The sequence below is a fragment of the Meles meles genome, chromosome 7 (genome assembly GCF_922984935.1).
Source record: "Meles meles chromosome 7, mMelMel3.1 paternal haplotype, whole genome shotgun sequence".
NCBI classification, from domain to species: Eukaryota; Metazoa; Chordata; class Mammalia; order Carnivora; family Mustelidae; genus Meles; species Meles meles.
The window spans coordinates 10,913,528-10,930,927 of NC_060072.1; positions in this window are offsets into that span (position 1 = coordinate 10,913,528).

Below are 17,400 nucleotides of genomic sequence, written 5' to 3' on the forward strand. Positions count from 1 at the left end.
TCTGGCTCATCTTGTAGCCTCCACCCATCTCCTCCCTCCCCTCCCAGCTCCACCTGCCTCCAAGGCGCAAAGCCAATGCCATGTCTTTTTGGGGCTTGTTCCAGCAACGCCCACTTCTAGGTACCAATTTCCATGTCAGTTTCCTACTGCTGTAATCAGTGGCTTGAAACTACAATGTATGATGTCTTGTGATTCTGTGGCTCAGCTGGGCTTTGCTGGGCAGTTCTGTCCCACAGGGGGTCCCTTATGTGGCTGCATTCAGCTGAAATACTTGGCATGGTGTGGAGGGGGGGGCAGCCTCTCTCTTTTTGTGTGGTTTCTAATCACTCAGTAGTCTAGCCTGAACTTCTTTTTCCCCCTTCTTTTATGATAATGTTATTTCTTTTTTTTTTTTAACTAACATATAATGTATTATTTGTTTCAGAGGTACAGGTCTGTGATTCATCAGTCTTACACAATTCACAGGACTCACCCCTAGCACATGCCCCCCCCCCCAGTGTCCATCACCCAGTCACCCCATCCCTCCCACCTTCCTCCACCCCAGCAACCCTCAGTTTGTTTCCTGAGACCCAGAGTCTCTTAAATTTAGTCCCCCTCTCTGGTTTCATCTTGTTTCATGTTTCCTCCCTCCCCCTCCATGATCCTCTGTCTTGTTTCTCAAATTCCTCAAGTCAGAGAGATCATATGATAGTCGTCCCCCACTGATTGACCTATTTCGCTTAGTATAATACCCTCTGGTTCCAGCCACGTTATTGCAAATGGCAAGATTTTGGGCTTTCGATGGCTGTATAATATTCCATTTTGTATATATACCATATCTTCCTTACCCACTCATCTGTTGATGAGTACCTAGGCTCTTTCCATAGTTTGGCTATTATGGACACTGCTGATATAGACAGTCGGGGGCACATGCCCCTTCAGATCACTACATTTGTATCTTTAGGGTAAATACCCATTAGTGTGGTTGCTGGATCATAGTGTAGCTCTATTTTCAACTTTTTGAGGAACCTCCATGCTGTTTTCCAAAGTGGTTGCACCAGCTTCCATTCCCACCAACAGTGAAGAAAAGTTCCCCTTTTTCTGCATCCTCGCCAACATCTGTCGTTTCCTGACTTGTAAATATTAGCCATTCTGACTGGTGTCAGGTGGTATCTCGTGGTTTTGATTTGTGTTTCCCTGATGCCGAGTAATGTGGAGTACTTTTTCATGTGTCTGTTGGCCATCTGGATGTCTTCTTTGCAGAAATGTCTGTTCATATCTTCTGCCCATTTCTTGATTGGATTATTTGTTCTTTGGGTGTTGAGTTTAATAAGACTCCTTATAGATTTTGGATATAGCCCTTTGTCTGTAGGGTCATTTGCAAATATCTTCTCCCATTCTGTCAGTTGTCTTTTGATTTTTTTGACTGTTTCTTTTGCTGTGCAAAAGTTTTTGATCTTAATGAAGTCCCAATAGTTCATTTTTGCCCTTGCTTCCCTTGCCTTTCTAGCCTGATCTTCTGTACATGGGTTGGCTCCCAAAAGAGCAAAGGTGAAACCACACAGTCTTCGGGTCCAGGCTCCAATGCTTGCAGAGTTCCTCTGGACCCTTTTGACTCATCAAAGGGAGTCACACGCTCATCTCCATTCATCAAAGGAGGAGAGGACTAGGACTAGTTTAATAAGGTAATATGGTCCTCTTGCTGAGGTCAATGGTGTGCCCATCCAGATGGGAGGAATTGCTGATGGTCATCTTTGAAGATCAATTCACCGTGGAGTGCTTGAGAAGCTTCCAGCCTACCAATGGGAAAGGCTGACCCAAGATTCCTGATACACATGGTCCCGTGGATGGCCATCTGATGTCTTGAAATGGCCAGCGACAACAGTGTACAGGACTCTGATGGACAAGGAACTATACTCCCCGCTGCCAAAAGTCTCGGGTTGTCAGGGGAGTTTATCTTCTACAGAAGTGGTCACGCAGGAAAATGAGCCAGCATGAGCTCATTTGAGATCCTGCCATTGGCCACAGCCCTGAGAGGTGACGGGGCCTCAGCAGAATGCTGTTGGAGGGATCCGCATATGCCCAGGGATCAGGAGAAGACTCTTCAGCGTCCTTCCTGAGAGGCGCCACCCGCACTGGAGTGAGCATCTCCAAAAAGCCCACATAAAGGTCTCCTGAAAGACTCAGCTTTGAACACCTGCCCAACCCAGAAAGAGCCAACACCAGTTCCTAAGAGTGCCAGAGTGGTAAGAAGTTCCCTACCCCTGCACCTTCGATTCTTAGCAAGTGGTAGATGAGTGGTAAAAGCAAAAAGCCGGGAGCCAGAAGAAGGGTGGGTCCTATTCCCCTTTCCCACGGCACACTCTAGCTAGAGGAGGGATGGAACTTCAGCTCAGTGTGAAGCTTGTTGTTTTGATTATTAAATAAAACAGGACAGGCTAGTTGTTGAGTTGACAGATTCAGGGTGGCTACCAGCTGGAGAGAGTTTTTTTTATTTTCTCTGAGTGAGACGATTTCCTCTAGGGACAGGGCAGGAACGAACCCCACAACATTGGGCTGGGGCAGGGGAGAAAAAAATTGCTTCTCGTTATACCTACTCAGCGGACGTGACAGTTACACATTTATTTCCATTCCAGGAGACACTGCTTGGGAAGGATTCTTAATGAAAATTAGCAGAATGCCCTGGAGCCTCCTATCATCAGCGGGTCTTGGGTCACAGGGTGAGGGACGTGCTCATTGGTGGCTTCACTGAGGAGACTATCCCGCGCCTTCCCGTGGCAAGATACTAGAACACCTCATAGGTGCCACACGGCTCTGTCACCCCGTGGTGTCTCATGGCACGGGATTTGGGGTCAGAAGGACCCAGGTTTAAATCCTAATGCTGCCCCCGTATTAGCCATGGGATCTAGAACAGTTCACTTAAATTCTCCGGACATCAGTTTCCTCATCCATTAAATGGGGATTATAATGCCTCCTCTACAAGGTTGTTGATGAGAATCTAATAAGGTAATATGGTCCAAGCATTTGGTCCAAGTCCCTTCTTCAGGGACTAGAAGAAGTCCCTGATGTGTGTTCCTGTGTACGGTGACCTGCCCAGTAACAGAAATGGAGACGGCCTGTGTCTGTCGATACTGCTGTTGCATAGACGCAGGATAGCTCTTGAGAGACACGTAAGAAGGTGGGAAGACTGGTTGGTCGGGGAGGGAACTGGGTGCCTGCGGAAGGGAAGAAGGGAGAGGCACACGGTTAAAGCTCCTGTACCTTCTGAAGTTTGAAGCATGTAAGGGCATTAACCATTCCAAGAGTGAATTTAAGTTTAAAATTTTCCAACATCTTATTGTGAAGGTTTGCAAACATACAGACAAGTGGAAAGAACTGTATGGTCACACCACACACTCCCTGCTGAGAAGCGACCCTTACCATTTTGCTATACTAGCTTTGTCTCTTACCTGTTAGTTTTTTATTTTATTATTATTATTATTATTATTTTACTAAAAATGAACCCATCTCTGAGGACTGGGCAGGTCACTTCACTGGAGTCTTAATTTTCTCTCTTTTTACAATGAGAACCATGGGGTATCCTCTCCGTTATTTGCTATACCCAGAGCTAACGTGAGAGGTAGGGCTGTTGGCACCCTGCCCGTCTGTCATAAGCATCTAGTGTGGTGGCTCCCTGAACTTGAGAACAGCCCCCTTCCCTCATCACACGTGTGAGCCTCCGCTGGACATATGGGAACATGGCCTTGCCCCTCTGGGAGGAGTGTCCCAGGGATGAAAGAGTAGATTTCCTTACTGCTCACCGGTACTTATTCTTTTTTTTTTTTTTTTAAGATTTTGTTTATTTATTTATTTGCGAAAGAGCACAAGCGGGGGGAGGAGGAGGGGGACAAACAGATTCCACTCTGAGGATGGAGTCCAACGTGGGGCTCGATCCCAGGACCCTGACATCATGACTTGAGCCAAAGGCAGATGCTCAACCCCACCCAGGTGCCCCTCACTGGTATTTCTGATTCTCCTCCCCTTCAGGCCATAGGGGAGGACTGCATTTCCAGCTTCTTGAAGTTAGGGCCATGTAACTGGCTTTGGCCAATGAAATGTATGTGGAAACAAGATGTGTCCCTTCCATGGAAAAGAATGAATTTAAGAGCCATGGATTAGCTTGTCTGGAGCTACATGCCCATGTTTAAACCAATCACTGTGACCCGGGGATGGAGCACTTTTATGGACCAGGTCCGGAACACAGGCGCCCTGCTGTAGTCCTATCAAACCCCATGGAATGGATGCCTCATTTTAAAACCAGGGAAGGGAGGGAAGGAAAGGAAGGGAGGGAGAGAGGGAGGGAAAGAAAGAGAGATGGAAGGAAGGAAGGAGGGAATGGAGGAAGAAAGGAAGGAAGGAAGGCCAGAGAGGGAGGGAGAAAGAAGAGGAAGGTTCTGTTACCAAACGAGTTAGGTAATGCTGGGAAGACAGGTGGCATGAGCATTCTGATGTTCAAAAATAGTAAAGGGATTTGTCCAAGTTCACAAAGCTAGAAGATGCTACAGCCAAGAGAGGAATCTGGGTCTTACAGATGCCAAAGCTCTGGGGCTCTGGGGCCAAATTCCACAAAACTGTTTGCAAGCAAACAATGACAAGACAGTGTAACATGACCAATGATAGCAAATCAGTCCTGGTGCAGAATCGATGGAACAGAGCTAATTGCTGGGCAGTGGTGGGGAGATGAATCAGGGAGGACTTCCGAGAGGAAGCAGCACTTGAGCTGGGTCCTTAGGACAAGTCAGTCCAGGACAAGGGATCAGCATGTTCAAACACGCCTCAGGAACCTGAAAGATCTTGGAAGAATGGGAGAAAAAGTGGTTTCTAGGCTGAAGGCTAAGGATCTTTGAGTCCAAGGATTTATTATAAAAGTTTGACAATTTATGTCTGAATCCAACCTGGATTATAACTGAAATATATATATATATATATATATAAACTGAAATATATATAAACTGAAATATATATATATAAACTGAAATATATATATATATATATAGTTATATGTTATAACTGAAATATATATATATATATATAGTTATATGTTATATATATATATATAACATATAACAATTTTTAAATATATTTATTTATTTTATTTTTAAAGATTTTATTTATTTATTTGACAGACAGAGATCACAAGAAGGCAGAGAGGCAGGCAGAGAGAGGGAAGCAGGCTCCCCGCTGAGCAGAGAACCCAATGCAGGGCTCAATTCCAGGACCATGACCTGAGCCGAGGCAGAGGCTTTAACCCACTGAGCCACCCAGATGCCCCATCTTAAATATATTTAAAAGTACTGTTGAATTCTTGGTAGTTTTTTGTTGGTAGATGTTTTCTCAATTAGTGGGGACTAAAAGTAGAACGGTCACCATGCTTGGCTTGGGAATGATTCTGATGTTATAAAGGAGGTTTTATACTAAAAAAGACAGAGACATTGATCTCAAATGCATGTTTCTAAAAATGAGGCCGGGGAGGACAACACAACCTACCCGGGGGGGCTTCACTGCCACCCCAGAGGCAACTGGAGTTGCCTGGAGGGTTTTAAGCAGGGGAAGAAGGGTCGCTTCAGATCGGGTGGCGGGTGGCTGGAGGGGCTAATTCTGCAGGCAGATTTGATTCTGCAAATCAGAGGCTGCTGAGGTAAGTGTCAAGAAAGTAGAGGTTGAAGAGGGCAGGCTCTGGGGCCAACTGCCTGGGTTCAAACCCCTGCTCTGCCACTCAACTGCTGTGTGACGGTGGGCAAGACACTTCACCTCTCTGATGCCTTTGCATGTCTAGCTGTACAAGGGAAACAGTGATAACACTAGAGGCTAAATGAGTTGAAAAATGCAAAGTGGTTGGAATTACGTCCAGGTTTAGCACCACATATGAACACTACCCTCTCGCGTGAGTGTGTGTGTGACTCGGTGACTATTTACCGTTATGGTCTAACAAAGACGTGGCAGTGGTCTGGACTATAGAACATGCAGACTTGGTAAAGAAACACCGGGAGGTACACACGTATTGACATACATGTACAAAGCTACAGGCATCCGTATCTATTCCCAACAGCACGCACAGTATCTGCATTGTAACTCGTCTGTACATTCCCCGAAGGCAGAAACACTCTCCTAGTTGTTTTGCTCGGTGAATGCCTCCTGGAGAGCTTCGGACGGCTCTTCCCCTCTTGGAGAGAAAGGCTCCAGGGTCTGTCTTGTCTAATGCAGCAGATGTGGCCCTGAGGAAGCAGAGGGAGAAGACTCCTTCCTTAAGCCCGGGATGGGTGGTCGGCTCGCAGACCTCTGCGGGAGCCTCACAGGAGACGCGTGAGATCTGAGCCGAGCTTGGAGCTCCCATTTTTGTCAGAGAACGGGGAACAGACCAGGAGGGCTGCCGAGGGAGGAGTGAATATCCCCCAGGGCAGGGGCAGCTCCCCTCAGCCCCCAACTGAGCACTTTGGGGGCTCGGGGGACTGAGGGGTCTCACCTCTGTCTTTACAGCTTCCAGAAGCAGGATGCCTCCCGGTTTTCCGAAGAAGGAAACTGAGGTCTGGAGAGGTAAGTGATTACCAAGGAGCGAGAGAGAAGTGAGGGGAACAGCAATGATGAAGCGTGTGCGAATCACCTGTGCGAGGGACCAAACCGAGACTCTCAGACCGGAGTCTGCTCAAGCGGCTGGACTGTACCCATTTGACAGATGCAGGAACCAAGCTCAAATGGCTGGAGCATTTCTTTGGGTTCTGAGGTAGACCTAAGTCTTTAATTCCACTCCTGCCCTGGAATTCGGAGTCCTTGGGGAGGCTTTTGCTCTGGTCTCCAGAGCTGGAGAGAGGGGTCCCTGTCTACCCTCTTGCTCCAAAACCACGCAACTATGCGATCTGACTCTCACTTGGCCCCAGAGAGTAATCCTGGTCACATCCCGACCTCTTATCCTCGGCAATCAGAGGGAACTGGGCCCACACCTGTGGTCTGACTGAATTCAAGGAGGGACATCTCTTCCTGCCTCCGGCCTCCCCTGCCCCTTGCCCACTCACCCCTCCGCCGACAAGACCAGGCACCAGCCACGCCAATAGGAACAGAAGTCTCCTTATTTGCTTGTCTGCGACTCATGTTAAAAATTTGGGTAGGAAACTGGGGTCCTCGAAAGTTCTCTTACTGAAGAATCTGTTCCGAATTCGGCAAAGTGGTGACACTATTTTATATTTCTGTGACGTGGCGTTGTCCTTCACGCTAGCGCGTGCGCGACACAAGCCAGCAGTCATCCTGGTCGCCTTTGTATCTGTGGCCACTGGTACCTCCCACACGACCCAGGCTCCGTATCCCTGTGTGCATTCTGTCCCCGACACACTCAAGGGAGGAACTCTCCAGACTCTCAATTTACCGACATGGAAGCCGGGGCTCAGAGAGGGCAAGTCTCTGGTCGGATCACAGAGCTCGAGCCAGCTGCTCAGCCGAGATATCCTCTCCCATCCACCAGGCGACAGCAGCAGGCATCACTGTCCCCACACCCTCGGGGCCCAGGACGCACCCCCTTGCTTCCTCTCCCCTCCTGCATCACCGCCACCCTCCCTCCTGGACACTATTCTGCCCCTTCTTCTATAGTCCATATGGTCAGTGAGTAGTTCGGAAATAGGGCTGAAACTATGGGAAAATCAAAAACAACACCATAATAATAAGGAGGGGTGCAGGGGGAAGAAGGGGAGAAGTTAAAAGTCTCACAGGGAGTGAGAGGACATACCAGACTCCTTGGCACAGCCCCATAAAGGAAATATGATCCTCGTCGTTTGGGTTGTGAAACTAACATTCCTGAAGGTTAAGCACAGTCCCTCAAGGTCACCCAGCCACTAAGTTGGGCAAGGAGGGTTTGGAACCAAGGTCGATGTGACTCCAAGCTGTACAGCATAGTTTTCTTTCCACTCTGCCTCTACAAGGTCCCTGACCTCAACGGGCTCATAAACAGGACGGGAGCAGAAAAGTCAAGGGCAACCCCTCCATAGTAATGACCATAGTAACTGTAGGGGGACATGTGGGTGGCAGGTAATGGGGGGAAGGGATCAAGGAGGGCTTCTGGAAAGAGGCGATGCCTGAACTAAACCATGAGGGCTGAGCAGCAGTGAGCCTACAAGAGAGGAAAAAACAAGAAAATGTCCAGAGAAGAAAACTGTCCCTTCTAGTGCTTTCTACCAGCCATCGGGACCGTGGTCCGGGTGATCCTTCAAGGCGGACTGAAGGTAATGTCTCCCTTGCGTGTGCCTTCCACAACTGTATTAGCAAAAACAATCATTGTCTGATATCTTGCCATCTATAAGACACGCTAATAATTTTGTGGGAAAATGTTTTTAACTGAGGTGACGTTTACATAACAGAAATTAACTATTTTAGAGTGAGCCATTGAGCCACATTTATAATTTCACAGTGTTATGCCACCACGCCCTCTAGCTGTCCCCCAACCATTTCCGTCACCCTCTATTAAAACCCCCGCGCCCCCTACGCAGGCACCCCTCAGCCCTGCCTCTCACCAGCCCCTGGCCACTGCCAACCAGATCTCAGTCCCTGTGGATTTACCCCTTCTGGATGTCTTATATAAATGGAAATCACACACCATGTGACCTTTCGTGCCTGCCTTCTTCACTTAACGTCATGTCTTCAGGCTTCATTTCCTATTTTATAACTTTTCTAGGTGAGGCACTCTGACCGCGGTTTAAATACGAGCCAGCATCTGCCGCCAGAGCCTGGGCTCTTCCCTTCCAGAAGTCCTACCCTCCTTCAGGGGCCCAGAGGTGAAGCACAGGCCGGGGTGTGAGTTCCCACTCAGCTTTCCCCTGACTGTACGCTGGAAAATGGTTAAGATGGTAGATTTTGTTATGTGTTCTTTTCACAATTGGAAAAAAAAAAAAGCAATATAAGAGGGGGAAAAACCCAAATCTATCCATTGGTCACTAAGCACTCCCCCCTTCCCACTCCCACTCGCTCCATAGCCCAACAAGACCAAGGACTCAAGATAGAGAGTCCGGGAGAAGAAAGGCCAGCCGAGGACAGAGAAAGGAAAGGAGCAGTGCGCCAAGAAAGAGGGAGGGGGTGGGGACAGGGGAAGGAGGGAAAAAGAGAGAAAGGGAGGCGAAGGAAGAGAAAGAGGGAGGGGCAGGAAAGGGTTAGGGAGGGGGAAGGAGAGATAGAGTGAGGAGGAGGAAGGAGTGAGGGGGGAGGGAAGAGAGATGGAGAGGGGGAGGGGAAGAGAGAAGAGAGGGGAGGGAGAGAGGGAGAGGGGAAGGACAGAGAGGAGGGAGGAAGAGGGAGGAGGAGAGGGAGAGAGGATTGGTACAAGAAGGGGAGAGGAGGAGGGAAGGGGAGAGAGAGGACCCTCCCTCCTGTATTTCCAACCCATAGTCCTTCCCGCCTCCCTTTGGCCACCTGTTTATTTCCCGAGTCCCATCACTGTCATTTTTCAAACCTCAGTTCTCTCCATCACCATCTATGGCTTAGTCTACAGTCCCGGAGCAAGACGGGAACCATCGTGTTTCCAAACTGATTCAGCTTCTGTGATTGAATTTTTTTTTTTCCAAAAGAATCTGACCCAGAATCAGGATGGAAGAAATAAATATTTGATAAGAAAAAGCAAGCAAGGGTTCAGCCGTGTCCTTAAAACACACAGGTCGTGTCACCAAAGACTTTCGCACTAGGTGCCACCAATATCAAGCCTCCCCCAGAGCCTGAAGGGATGCCAAGACATAAGGGGGCCATACATTCTAGATCTGCTTAGCCTGGTTTCAAATATCCAGTCCCTGCTCCCCAGAGCACCTGCTCTTACCAGAATGTGAGCCGCAGTTTCAGGTCAGGAGGAAGGGAGAGCGCCGGGGATGAGTCTGGAACCCCAAGGGGAGGCCGAGGTTCCTGAAAGACTAATTATACACCAGCAGGTGCTCCCTAAGTGCAGGTGAACAAAAGGATGTAGACGGCATTATGGGGAGCAGTCCAAGAATGTTGTCGAGAACAACCACTGTCCACATACAACCAAAAATAAAAACGTCAGTTCGATTTATTCTCCTCGGAGGCTCTCCGAGAGAAAAGCTGGACGCTGATGTCCGTGCCTCCAAGGCCCGGCTGGAAAGGCAGCTGGAAACAGAGAGCACGTGGAATAATGCGGCCATTGCTGAGGTCGCGATGGAGGTAAATGCAGGCGCTAGGAGGGCTGTGAGGTCGGGGGGGGGGGACCCAGGAGGGCTTCCAGGAAGCAGTGGCCCCCACGCTAAGTCACTGAGGGTGAGCCCCAGGCAGATGGTCCACAGGAGCAAGAAGGCACAAGCCTCCAGAAATGACGGCATGGCAGTACTCGGGTGGTGATGGGTTACTGGGGACTCGCCCTCCCCCTTAGCCCCTCTGTTTCCCTTGCTTCTCTAAAGAGTCTCCGTCACTTTTTAAATAAAACCTTTTTAAAAGAAAGGAAAGCTAGCCATTTCAAAGGACGCCGAGAGCTGTCGCAAAAACGTGGTCCAGCTTCTGGGTCATGCTCGTAGAAAGGGAGACCCTTTCCCCCCCTTACACCCGGACACCTCCAGCTGGGGCTGCCACAGCAAAGGACCACAGACTGGGCGGGGGGGAGTGCAGACCACAGACTTCTCTCTTCACAGCTCTGGAGGCTGCCGGTTTGAGATTGCTTCTGAGGCCTGGCTCCTGAGCTAGCAGATGGCCGTCCTCGGCTGTGTCTTCATGTGGCCTCCCTCGGTGCCGTGAGCACCCGTGTCCTCTTCTAGAAGGTCACTGTCACCTCAGATTAGGCCCACGCTACTGATTTCACGTTAACTTCATCACCTCCGCGAGGACCCTGTCTCCAAATACAGTCACGATCTGCGGTCCTGCGGGTTAAGACTTCAACAGCTAGATGTGGGGTGGGGGACACACTCGGCCCACGATACTGGGTCCAGATAAATGTCTCCAGATGAGTTCTTCATCTTTCCCGTTGGCTATGGGAGAGTTTAGAACATTAGAACTTGCCTGATTTGAGCACAAAGATGTGGGATGCCGGAAAGCACACGTGCGCACAGTTAGAGACCCTGGGGTCCCCCAGGGCAGTGCCGGGCTCTGGCCATCCCAAGTCAGAAAGGCTGGCCCGGAGTCCCACACAAACCCAAGGGGGTTCAGCATCTGCCCCCACAGCTACCTATGTGCCTGAAGAAGAGACGATAACGTGAGAAAGCCCGTTGCCTTTTTAACCTCAGATGGCCGTATTGATCCGAGCTGGGCTTGAGACTTGATGTCATCTGCTCCCCTGATGTCAGCAGGCGCCTGGGAGCCAAGAGAGCTCTTAAAACTCTGCAGACCGTCCTCTGTCTGCTTCTCCACAAACATCACCCAGCATAACGCGAGAAGGGAGAATCCCGGAGGCTGCCCGTTCCAGTTGCCACCAAGTCTTCCAATGACCACAGCCATGGCCATGGGGTGTCCTGCTCCCCTGAATTACTCCAGCCATGGCCATGGGGTACCATGCTCCCGTGAATTGCTCCAGCCCGCACAGGGTCCTAACTCTTCCCTCGTTTCCCCTGAGCACCACTAAGACGGGATGGGGTCTTCAAGGGAAGGACACACACCCGGCTGTCCAAGGGCCACAGTCTCCGTGGCTCACAGGCTCACCCCTGGCTCACTTTCCAGATCCCAGCCCAATCCAGGAGGGCTCTGGAGGTGGGGAAGTGGGGGACACCCCACTTGCAGCCCCTCCCACCCTCCCAAGCTGCAGTACCTCCCCCGAGTATCTGTCACCCGACCTCCCCAGCAAGGACCTGCAGCCTGATCTCCGACACCATCCTGGGAAAGCCAGGGGCGGTCAGGTGCTGGCACTCGGGTTCTCCACCCTGGTTTCCCTCCACAAAGCCGCTCCAGGGTTCCCCCGTCCAGTGGCAGGACAGGCTCAAGGGCAAGTTCATCACAATGATAACCATCCACCCCAACTATCGTTTGTGGATATCGTAGCCTCCAGACCCCTACTTGGACACGACCCATTTGGTATTCTCCACGGCCTCTCTTCAGCATCACTGCTCAAGGAAAGACCGGAGGCCCAGAGAGGTGGGGCGACTAGCTCAAGGTCACACAGTGCCACTGCAGGGAGCCTGGGTGCCCGTACCACTCTTAGGACCCTCTGCCCCTTGACCTCTGTCTCAGTGGCGAAATTGCGCTTAAGTACAGGAGAGAGGCCAGAGGGAAGACAGGGCCACCGGCCCCAGATCTGGCTCTCAGGAATGGGGCCGAGATTCCTTCGAGTTAATACACGTCATACCACAGGGCTGACCTCATAAATATCATTAGATCCTGCAGCGTCCGCCCAGCCCGCCGGGGCCCTGGATGTGAGAAACTCTGTATCCTGTTCCCGGCCGCAGCAGGTGGAAATAGTGAGAACTAATGCAAGAGCACCCGTGAAGCGAACAGCTGAATGCTTGTCGCCTGGCCCAGAGCAGCTCAGAGACTGCTGACCCACACGCGCTGGCCTGTCCCCCTCCAGCAGCGGGGAGGCCGAAGCGGGCTTCAGGGATTGCGCTGGACCCTGCCTGGGGCTGGGGACAGACAGCCTGGGCTCTGGTCTCCGTGTGCCATGGGACCCTGGGCAAGTGACTTGACATCTGGAAAACTCGGTTTTTCCATCTGTAAAAGGGGATATTGGGATCCGCTTTGGGAACATGTGCGTGGCTGTGTCCAGCTGAAGGCCAGGCACAGTATGGGGACCCAGAGGATAAAAGAGGCGGGGTCAATGTGGGGGTCGTCCATCTACCCACCCAGCTGCTTCCTGGCTGTTTGAGGTAAGAAACCCAGAAGCAACGGGGAAATTCCACCGAGCAGGGGTGTTGCCTTGGAACAGAGGCCCCAGGGGATGGGAGTAGCTGCCTGCTGGGGACAGGAAGGGGCTGAGGATCTCAGGTCCTGAAAGGCCAGTTTAGGCCCTAGAATGAATCACTGCAGAAGCTTAATGCAGACTACCATCAAACCCGCCAAGGACTTGGGCCATAAACCTCCTTTATGCCCGGGCCACGGGGCCACCTCCAAGACTCATTCTCTGAACAGTCCATGGGATTTGACCACCCAAGTCCCTTACCTCTTGGTCCAGGGACAGGCCTCCTTCTCCGGTAGTTCCAATGGGGTGGACATTCTGCCCCCCTCCAGGCTTGAAGGTGCTTTGTGACCCAGGCCCATGCAGCCCTCGCTAAATGACAGTGACCGGTTCAAGAAGGGCGTATGACCGAACCAAGCTAACTGCAGCCAAAGAAACTCAGGTCCGGGACTTCTGATCAAGATCTTGGGACAGTGGACTCCCCCCCCGCAGGACTTGGACCTGCAGGGCAGGGCCATTTTTGGAATCCTCAGGGGACGATCAGTCTCAGGTGGCCAGTGCAGTACAGGGTCTAGCTGAGAAAGAGAGACACCGAGCGGTGTGATCTGGGACAAGTCACTAAACTTCCCAGAAAGGCTACTTCCTTAAGCCTCTAAAGATCATAATGAGGGCAAAAGAAAATAACACGCATTTAGCACTGAGCATACAGTACGTTCTCGGCGCATGTACCCTCCCAGTGCGGTTCACCCCACGTAGACCCGCTTAAGCGCAGGCACATGCAGCAGACACGTGGGTGTAGAGAGGAAGGCCATCCTGGTTCCCAAGGGTTCGCTCTTGATCAGCTCTGACCTCACTGTGTCGCTCCTGTTAGTCTTACCAGGAAGCCAAGAGAGTAGAGAGGACAGGAGCAAGGGCCTTGGGGGTCAGAGAGACCTAAGTCCTAGCCCTGCTCAGTGACCTTAGGCAAGTTACCTAACCTCTCTTAGGCTTGTTCCCTTGTTAGTAACATAGGGAAGGCGATGCCCAGCTCATAAGGGGGTACAAGGATGAAAGCGCGAGGCAACGTACACCATGCTTAACACAACTATTTTCCCAGATCCTAGCCAGGGATCTTCCTAAGCGCCAGTCCTTAAGGCTCGGTCTCATTCCTGCCTCGCAGAGCTCAGCCATGGCCATGACCTCCAGTCCACGACCTCCTTGACAACTACCAAAACTCTGTGTTCAGTCTCGCCTCTCTCCAGAATGTCGATCTCCTGGCATCTCCACCACAATGTCCCCCAGGCATCCCAGATCCAACAGGTTGTCCTGGCTGGCCCACCACGCTCTGCACGATTTGCGTCTGTCACCTTGGCCTTGGCTTCTTCCCCTTTACATGAGCAGGTTGTAGTACATCACGATGGAGCCTCTCTCAGCCCTAACGTCCTAGGATTCTCAGCTCTGCGTCATCTCCCCCAGACTCGCCACCCTCCACAGCAGCACACCGCCCAGCTCACAAACTTAGAGTCAGATGCATTCATCACAGCCCCCAAGCCTGCGAGAGTCTCCCTCGAGAGGTTCCCTATCTCTCACGCCTCCCTGTAGCCATGCCTGTCACGCTAGTCCAGACCGCTACATCAGGACATCCAGGATGGACCCCGCATCCAGGCTCTAGCACCGGCTTCCCCGTCCACCCCACCCTCTACTCTTTCCATGCATGGGGCCAGGGGTCCATGAGGGACTTAGAGCAGCTTCTCTCCCAAACAGACTCCGCAGAGAGTCTGGGCCACCTCATGTCACCCTCAAGAATGGAGCTTCACTCCAGATAATATCAGCACCTTGGAGATTCTTTTTAAGATTGGGGATGAGGGAAGGAAACTTTCATGGTGTTCATACTAGATACTCAATAAATGTATGTTAAATTCATTCATTCACTCATGCTTTTCAAGCATGACCTCCTAGATGGCTGTGTCCAGTGAGATCATGCCAGAGACCCCTCCTGCGCCAATCTTATGAAAACTACGAAACTTCGCTTCCCAAGAGCACATTTGCATGTGATTTTTTTTTTTTTGCACAAAATTTCAGGGGGTTCTTAGACCCCCAAACCCATCTATAGAGCAAAGTTGACCCCCAACTGAGCCCATTTTACAGATGGGGAGATGGGAATGCAAAGGCAGGGAGGGGCTCTCCCTATCTCCATACACTGGCTCATGTCCTCCCCCTGCTGGGCCCACACCCAGCTCCAGGTCTGTGGTTTTGAGTAGGAACTCCCACCACACCTGGCGTGTCTGTGCTGTTTCCTCATCCATGTGAGAGTGACCAGGCAAGGCTGTAGGGAGGAGGTGGTGTACACAAGAAACCAGCCCGGCCCGTGTAGGATTTTGGAGGCTGGAAACAGTGTTGCCGTCTAAAGTGGTCACGGAAGGCTTCGCGGAAGAGGAGAGCCCTGCCTGAGCCTCAATTTTGGGTGCCGGAGGGAGGCAGGGGCCAGGGGTTATTAATAGGCCTGGCTTGATGGGCCCAGGGAGGGTGAATGTGATACAGACACCCAGTACCGAGGCTGGGAAGTACCTGACACCAGAAGGGGAGGGGGCCGGGGGCCGGGGGTAGCGCCACCTCCCAAAATAGCCAGAGCAGAAGCCTATATAGGTGGCCGTCCCACCTCGAGGCTCACTTCCCTGCAGGACCTCCCACCCGCCCGGGCTTTCAGTACAGGTTCCAGCCCTCCTCCCCCACCCAAGGTGAGTGGCAGCTACTGAGGCTGGAGGTCGGCTACAGTGGGGAGGAGGCCAGATGGAAGGGACAGCCACATCGTCCCTGCCCCCAGGGAGACAGGGCTGGGAGGGGGCACTGAAAGGTCAGCAGCTGAGGAGTCCAGGTCCGAGAGTACGGATTCCTCAGCTCTCCATCCGAACTCCTGGTGTGACCTGGGACCGATCCCTCCTCCTGGCTGGGCCTCAGGTTCCCCACCTTGGAACGAGAGGGGTGGAGCCAGGCGTCTGTGGACTCTGATGATGCCATCAGAGAAGGCCCATGAGTGGGCAGAGGAGGCAGGAGGAAGGGCTATGGAGGGTTGGCCGGCCGGCCCCAATAACATCGTCTGGTGCTCTGACTGGGTGGACTCTGGCCCAGAGAGGGTGTCAAGCTGATGAAAGGCTTCTCTAGCAGAGAGAGTTGGAGGAAGGAGGGAAGATGGGCCTGTGCTGAGGTTCCTGCCTTTGACACGGGGGTCAGTGTTTGGGCATGGTCTGTGGCTCAGATGGGTGGGACTTCACAGGACTGGATCCTGGGCAGCGGGGAGGGGCTCCATGGATGAGGGTCACTGAACTCCAAGTTAGCAGACCCAGCAGGGGGTCTCTCTCTGCCAACTGCCTAGCTGTGTGTCTTTAGGCCATTCACTCACCCTCTCTGGCCTCAATTTCCCCACCAGTAAAACATAAGGATCCTTCAGCTAGGGAAACAGACTCTCCAGGTAGACCCCCGGCATGAGCTGAGCCCGGGGGCTGAAATAATTTCACAGAAGCCCAGCACGTCCCAGTGAACAGCTTGGCTGGGGGCTGGGACAGCAGAGGCTGCTGAAGGGTCCACAGAGGGCCATGCAGCAAGAGACGGCGGGTCAGGAGACAGAGCCTCTGCTCCTTAGAAGCCAGCCGGAGGGCTGTGGACTGAAGGAGCTGACTCACAGGGAGGAGGGCAGCCCGAGTGGCGTCGTCCTAAGGTTTCCAGGAAGGGCAGCCGTCCAGGGCTGAGCCGAGGGAGACGGTGTTGACAGCAAGTGTGCCGGAACTCGGGCAGCTGGGCAGTTCTCCCCAGCCACCCACCAAGGGGCACCAGACTCAGCCCCGCCCCACCTGCGCACACCTTCCGTTGGAGGCTCAAGATCCCACCCCAAGGGACCACCAACACCATCAACACAAGGGAGGGACGCAGACAACCAGAAAAGGAGTAGGTCATAACCCAAGGTCACGCAGGGACTTAGCACAGCCGTAGATCTAGAACCCAGGCATCCCGACTCCCCATCCAGTGCTCTGTAAACTGTAGAGGCAGCTGGTTGCAGCCTGAATCCTGGGGAGACCGTGGGAAAGAATGCAACTGGTCTCTGGCTGCCTAAGATTAGGAAGTGTCACGTTTCCCGGAGAAGATGTTCAAGCCACGAAGCCTGCTGAGCTTGTCTAGAAAGTGTGGGCTGAAGGTTCCAGCCTCTCCCCAGACATGGGTCTTTTGGTCGCCTGGTGGGGAGAGGGTGCAGAAAGAGTTTAAGGGGCCTCTCCCACCTCCCCTCTCCCAAAAGCTTTGTGGGGGGCAGGAGTCTGGACCCACACTACAGTCAGTGGCTCAGAAGACCAGGGAAGCAAGTAGTTGGTGGAGATCTGAGAACAGTTCTTTAGAAAGTCAGACTAGGGGGGAAAAAAAAGGTTTCAGTGCATCCCTGGCCAGATGTGGGATGGGGCATCTGGAAAGGGCTCCCCGGGCAGCAGCCTAGCCTCTCCGGGCTGCCTCCTCCCAGTGGCCTTGGGGTTCAGGTTTCCAGACCTCAGCGCTCAGATTTTGCAGCATAAATTTGCATCCAGGACAGACGAGAGCGGAGGCTGAGGTAGGAGGGAAGACAGAACGGG